This window comes from Apostichopus japonicus, chromosome 17, assembly GCF_037975245.1.
Source record: "Apostichopus japonicus isolate 1M-3 chromosome 17, ASM3797524v1, whole genome shotgun sequence".
In the NCBI taxonomy this organism is placed as follows: domain Eukaryota; kingdom Metazoa; phylum Echinodermata; class Holothuroidea; order Aspidochirotida; family Stichopodidae; genus Apostichopus; species Apostichopus japonicus.
This window is the reverse complement of record NC_092577.1, coordinates 6,185,478-6,192,885: the sequence shown is the minus strand read 5'-3', so window position 1 is coordinate 6,192,885 and position 7,408 is coordinate 6,185,478. Positions and strand designations below refer to the sequence as shown.

The window sequence follows — 7,408 nt, the reverse complement described above, 5'->3', positions numbered from 1 at the left end:
AATCAAACTGTACAGTTTTGGTAAAGTAATTTATTCTCCTTTTTTATTTTCTTCTAATTTCTGGGTTTTCTTTTAAAATGAAATGAAAAAGAAGACACATAAAATACTCTAAGATTTTACTTATAATTTTTTTGAGGAGCCAAACTCTGTCAACTTCTGCATACATTGCTTGTCTTGTACTCTTGTATGAAATAAACAAATAGTCAACGGTAACTTCTATTTAGAGTTCGCTGTGGTTGGCTCTCATGCCCGACCCTTTTCCCGCGCGCGCCAACAAATGAACGCCATTTGTTAACTCAGACATGCAACTGGAATTAGATATTAAAGTTTTCGATGCCACGTTTGGCCCTTCCTTCAATGCCCGCGGGACAAAAAATTACTTCCCCTAAAAAAGTGCGCTGCTATTCGGAGCTGCGAAGCATTTTGCGTTACGGGTGGACAGTCCCACTGATATTTTAAGGTATATTTTTAAGGTATCAGTGGCGTAGTCGTAGTTATTATCAGGGGCGACGTCAGCGACGGGGGTTCCGGCCATCGATGGGCACCCCGGAGACCCCGCCTCCCCCCGTCCGAAGAGGAGTGGCCCCTAGTTGGAGAGAAAAATGGAAAAACGTCGGGAGCCTTGGCCAAAAAATTGTGAAATAAGTAGTCTAATGTAAAAACAGTGGTCACCCAGTCTGGGAGAAAGCGTAAAAGCGGGGAGGCCCGGAGCAAAGTTTACGAATAGCCTGAGATTACAAATAAAGTATGCCTCCGCTTTTCGTACTCAGTTGCAGGTACCTAATTAAAACAGGGGCATATCCAGAAATTGTCAATAGGGTGGGCGCAAAGCATGACTGATCGCCGTCCTGGGGGGAGTCTAAGGGGATGGGGTGGCCCCCTCCCCTTTGGGAAATTTTTGCCTCTGCAGAAGGGCTGAGATGCCAAATGGTGCTATATGTTTAATGTGACCAATTTTCAAGCCTATCTTTTGCAGGATTTTTCATTTTTGTGCTCATTTCTTGGGGTCATGACGGCCAATAGGGGGGGGGAGGGCGCCTCCCCCTGGATCCGCCCCTGATTAAAACTTGAGACATATACATGCTTGAAAAAAATACAAAATCGGGGAAAACAGGATAGAATATGAGAACGTAGGAAATGCAGGTGATACTGAGGTGCGCATTTCTAAAAAAAAAAAAAAGAGGCGCTATAGGCCTAAGGCGCAAAATTTAAGAACACCAACCATCTAAAATCAAGTCGGGGGTACAACGCAGACAATGGTGCTACATGTCTGCGTTGTACTGCGCTGTACTGCAAACCAGAATGTGCAACTATCGGCGAACGACGGCAAATGTGTGCAGCACGGTCAAACCTTTATGTGCTCCAAGGCGCACCGGAACACATGAAGCAACTATAGCAGCTCGGCACTGACGCAACTCGACTGAGTCGATGTGCAGATGTAGCAAACATTTGTAATTTGACTCAGTTGCAAGCAGTCGCAGTACGCAATTTCTTACAAGCCTAAAGCACAACTAATATGTTAAAGAATGTCTATAAAATAAATAAAAGAGTTTCCTTTGGTCAAAATACAAACTATCTGTCAAACTGCGATCATTTTGTAAATGGGAATATAACTTAACATATTTTTTTACGGAATTGTTATTTTACAAACACTTTGTGAAAAAGTCGTAAAATAACAGAACGTAATATTTAAAAACAGGAAATTATGTTGAAGAATTACAAATACATTTGTGTTCTGTTAATATCAACAGAATATGTAAATTGACATGTAATTTTACATAACTATATTGTTTTACAGTCCCTTTCTGTAAAAAAAAAATCATATAACAGCAGGATATAAAGGTAGAAAAACAAAAACTAATGTTTCCTAATTGAAACATTTTTGATATGTAATATTACAGTTTACGTTCTTCAAATTACAGTTATATCATCAAGTAACAGACAATTTATGTCAAATAGAGAAAACACAACATTTCTGTAAAAATATGCCTGTAAAATTACCGATTTTTTTTTAACATGATGCAATTTTACATAACTGTTGTTTTACAGTCCTTTTCTGTAAAAAAATCTTATAAAAGCAGGATATAAAGGTAGAAAAACAAAAACTAATGTTTCCGAATATAAACATTTTTTATATGTAATATTACAGTTTACGTTCTTCAAATTACAGTTATATCATCAAGTAACAGACAATTTATGTCAAATAGAGAAAACACAACATTTCTGTAAAAATATGCCTGTAAAATTACCGATATTTTTAACAGTGTAGTTTTAGCTTGAAACAAAGAAAAGGTTTGTTTTTTAGGTAGATTTCATCAATTTGATGTACTTTAACACACTTGCAAAATTAAAGGAGAGGTGACTACTTAAAAGTTTAACTAAAATGGTTAAATTTAAGTTTTATATTTAACTTTCAAAAAACGTCTTTTTGTACCAACCTCTATATGTACAGTACTATTAATTAGCAGCATTATGATACAACAATAGCAACGGTGAATCTGAACTAAGAATGGTTTAAAATATTTGCATTATTTCTTTCGTCTATTGAATAACTATTATGTATAAATTAGAAGCCTGTGCCAGATAGGGGGAGGAGTGGGGTGTTCAAAGTAATTGGTAATGTGGTTAATTTTTGTAAACAATTACCACCTGGTAAATTAACTATTGTACCTTCATAATTATATTTAATTGCTGACGATACTATAATGCAACATCCTTTCCTTGTATCCTCACATGGTTCCTATTTTTATTAGTACTCTTGCCGTCAGAACTAATATGTATGTACCTCATAGTATAAGAAACACTCTGATATAGTTGAGTCAATTTTTCCTGATTCCGAACCGAGTCCGAGTCTACTTGGTCAAAGTATGGTACTCTCGAGTTCGAACATACTTCTAGAGAGTATATGAGCAACCCAAACCAAGTCGGAGTCCAGTCAGTACATAGAGATAATGCAATACAGAGCTAACTGGTGTGAGAAATATACAGAGCGTATTGGATACTATAACAAACTGCTAATTTCCAAATTAACAAACCGTCAACCCTTCCTGGTCTAAATTTGCCGAAGATGGAACAAATAGTGAGGCAAAGTTTGAATAGCATTATATGAAATAACACAAGTTTACCATTTTACAATGCGTTTTCCTGTTGATACATGTATAATGTTATGGGTATAATAGTTTATGGAGTGTATGATGTATATGTATGTTTTATTGAAAACTGTCTTTACACTGCAATGACTAAAGGATCAAAGCAAGGATGGAAATATTTATTCAGGAAATAATTATTTACAAACTTCAAATATCAAATACGCACGTGACATATAAAATATGGAAGAAATAAACTATTGAAGGGTTAATGTAATTCCATGATATTTCATGAAATTTGTCAACAATAACAGATCTACACAGATCTCTGATATATCCCAAACTTTCATGGATATCATTAAAGGATTGCCTACGGTATACGATAGCAACATATCATATAAGATGGAGTGGGGATGGGGGTGGGGGTGGTGGGGGAGGGAGAGTAACCAAAATACTGCTACATTGGATATTCAAGATTATAGATTGTTTATAAATTCCATCGCTTCAACCACGAGAATCGTATAAATAGTTCTTTCTTTGAATACTGCCCTCTTTTCATTCTCTTCATACCTTCGCTCATGGTATCCATCTGATCATCTCAGTAAGAAGTTCATCATTATGACGTCACTCAGTATTTAATGGTTTTACTCAGTGTTTGATGACGGGCTTAAAACTAAGGTTGTCTTCCCTATAAAGCTGATTTATGTTATTAAGTCCTATATTTACTTAAGTGTGCTCAATACAGATGTGCGTTTACCTGCCAGGAATAGTTTACTGCGATATTTGTGAACATATATCATTCTAACTTATACATTATTTGCTTCGCCTTATCATGTTATCCTGAATACAATTTCAAAATCTCATGATAATAAACTTTCTCTTCCTTTCAGGCCTGTGACAGAGAGGGTAATCTACCAGGAGAAGAGGTAAAAGAGACATAGATTCATGTTCCTGTTAATTAGTTCTCAGTGTCAATTTTAGATACTGCCTTAATAATCTTCCTTCCGCACACACAGTCAAAGAAATGCTAAATAAAGAAACGGATATACTTTTAAATACTACAAGGTTTGGGTAGATTGTCTAAAAACAATGTTACCCAAAGTTGGATGAAAATTTACATTAGCCCATCCCTCTACATGGACGTCTTTGGTCCACCAACTTTCTTCGGCGGAGTTTTAGAAGTCATTAGCCTGCTAGATGACTTTATTTTTCTGGTCACATATTCGGTTGTTAACCGGAAGTAACCAGTGATGTGATAAACATTGTTAACACTTATTCAAAGCACTTACAAAAATAACTACTATGACTTGCAAAATTCCTACAAAATTAACAATAAGGAGGCCCTGTTTAGAATTAACATTCCCATCAATGTGAGATTACTTTTACGTGCGTTAAATATGCTTTACGTCATTGAAGAAGTTAGCGCATGTCTGCAACTTTAATCATTTGGTACTATGTATTTTGACGAAACGGAAACTCGCAATACATGAATTTGTTCCAATCTTGTAATTGTTTTTTACTATATAGTGTTGGGAGTGAGTTATAAATGAGCTAGTTTTCAATGCTCCTCCTATAAATATTTGAGTCTCAAAAGTTTTTGTTTTTATTATTGTCGATGTACGTGGAGGACTGGCAAAGGGCGAACATTTTTTTTGTACTCTTGGGGACCGTTAACGAGTTAAAATATCAGTGTCACAATTTGTACCCTTCTTAAATAAATGTGAATTATCGAAAGATTCCGTGTTTCATTGTGCTTTCTCTTTGATCAGAGGACAGCTGCAGGGTGAAAGGAAACTATTCATAAATCTGCGTACATGAATAACAGGCAGATAGATATAGCGCACTTCAATGAGCATCACTTTTGTTTTATTAAGTTATGCATGATTATTTGTTTCTCTTTCTTGTAGGGTTACATCGAACCTAGTTCGGTTGATTATACGGATGAAGAAGTAAGAATATTGAATATTTCATCTTCAGTTTGTCTCATACTAAGTTATATTCCATAAGTAAACAACAGCTTATCTTCGTGAGACAGCCTTACAGTTAATCATATACAACATGAATACGATAGGTCATCAATGGATGGTAGTTGACAACAAAGCTCGTCAAATCTTCAAGAGCAACGTAAATAAACAATATATCTAAACATGAAATTGTCTGAGAATAAGTGTTAATTGCTGATACTTTACTATCACATTTCCCTCCTTATATGTATATAGCCACATCTCAGCCTACGTCTGTTGAGTAAATGGAATGTTGTTGTCTCACGGGTCGCTTGCCTCTTGAATTGCAAACAAGTTGATGTTTGTATATTGCTTATAATATCGAGCTAAGAATAATAGAAAGAATAACAATTTTAATGATCTTATCACGAATCTTAAACTGTTCATCCTGAGTAACTGTTCCAATACTTTGGAAATTATTCTTAACAGTAATTGACTGATAGCAAGAATAATGGTGTTTTATTTGATCATTATATTTAGGGAGGAACTAGTAGATAAAAGGAGCTAGTTTATGAATGATAACACTAATATCTTGATGGTCTAGCGATGGAGCGTAATCCGATGATGAATAATCGTATCATTGTATTTGCTGCTTGTTTCTGTCTGGACCGTATCCATTGCATTTTGTATTGACGCCTTAATATGACTTAATAGAACAAAAAGCTATAACTGATACATTAACATGAAGAGGCTAAAATGTGTTTTTCTTAAAACATTCGACTAACTTCTACTATGTTGTATAATAGACAGTGGGACCATAGTAATACTAAATCACAGGTAATATGTTGCAGCTATATGGAAGAGTATTTGAGTACATACGATTAAGTGTGAGATTGAATTGAATGGTGACATTAAGCAGAAGTATTGTCTTCATATGTTATATTCAAATACACAAATTTGGTTGCAGTTCTCCTTCCATAGCTTATCATGTTTTCTGTAAATTCACCTTTATAAATTCATGATGACTCCCCCGTGCAGTCCTAAATGTTACTGTTACTTTTAACTTGATATAAACAACATAACACATCTGTATGGCATCCAGTACAATTTGTCATTGTTACGTTTGACACTGAGTTTTGGGTTGCATCCAAGGAACTGGACTAATGGTCTGTATATTAGACATAAAAGTCCAGTCACTTATATTGATGAGCCTCAACTGTTATCTTAGCGCTCATATTATACGAATGATGAGAAATTATAGTCTGTTCATATTTGAAGCTAGTTATGATATCTTAGTTGTCATATGAATGTCATAAAATATAGTCAAATTTAATAATCATGGAGTAATTCATGGGTTTTGAACGCTGTCCGAAAAATATTAAGTTTGGTGGTGTTTTTTATTATTATATGATACTCTGATTAAGTCGGTCAAGTTTTATGACTCAAAATCATCTCTTTGCTGAGTTGTGTAGAATATCTTAATAAACTTTAAAGCTAATGTTTGATTTCTACTTCTGTCACATATTAATACATGTAATGTAGATGAACAGAGACAACATACATATTACGTAACAACTAGTCATTACACCTATCAGTCAGAGAGAATTGTAGTGTATAATTAGATCATTAGTATCAACTGAGATCAAAATGTGATCAATAATTCAAATTAATACGATAAATTATACTAAATATTTCATAGCGCTAAATAAAACGGTCTCAAAGAGATCAGTACAGAAATCCATTCTCGTTGCTACTTCTACTACTATGTAAATAGAGGGCGTCTGGCTAAACAAGATGTTTGTTTTGTTCACTAAATCGATCAATTCGTCTTGAGATGCATTACCACCTGAACCTCTGGCGGAAGTATGTTAAAAAAGTAATAGCCATCACTATTTTTCTGTAATAGCAGTTGTAAAACAATTGCATACCAAATAACTGAATACCAAATTAAAAGCAATATCGTATTAAAAGTTTGACATTAAAAATATTTATTGAAATATAACAAAAGTATGGTACTCCTTACGAACTCTTTTAAGTAAGACGAAGATCAGACATGAGTTTGATGAAGGAAATGAAAGTAATCAGAAGCTTTCTTTCAAATAATCCTGTTAAGATGGATAAACGTGAATTTCTCTATCTTATTTTTGCACAGAAACGGAGGTCGAGAAAGAAGTGCACAGTCTCGTGAGGTTAGTAAGGAATATCACAGCTAAACGAGACTCACTGTTATAATCATATGTTTTATTTTGGAAGACATTTGTTAGGGGGGGGGGGGTTAGTTTCTCATAAGAAATACAGAATAAGCTCTGAATAATTCTGACAGGACTGAAACGTTAGGACGCTCCATTGGTAAATTGAACATTGGTAAAATAAACATCT

General features: G+C 34.7%; 2 protein-coding genes across 13 annotated transcripts in view; one reads left to right on the top strand and one right to left on the bottom strand.

The window, feature by feature from the left end:
• Nucleotides 1-7,408, top strand: part of LOC139985117 (NLR family CARD domain-containing protein 4-like) — a 468,217-nt gene that overhangs the window by 239,575 nt on the left and 221,234 nt on the right. The gene's annotated exons all lie outside the window — the stretch shown is intronic.
• The window catches only part of LOC139985143 (uncharacterized), a 272,368-nt gene that overhangs the window by 90,048 nt on the left and 174,912 nt on the right, over nt 1-7,408 (bottom strand). The window lies entirely within an intron of this gene.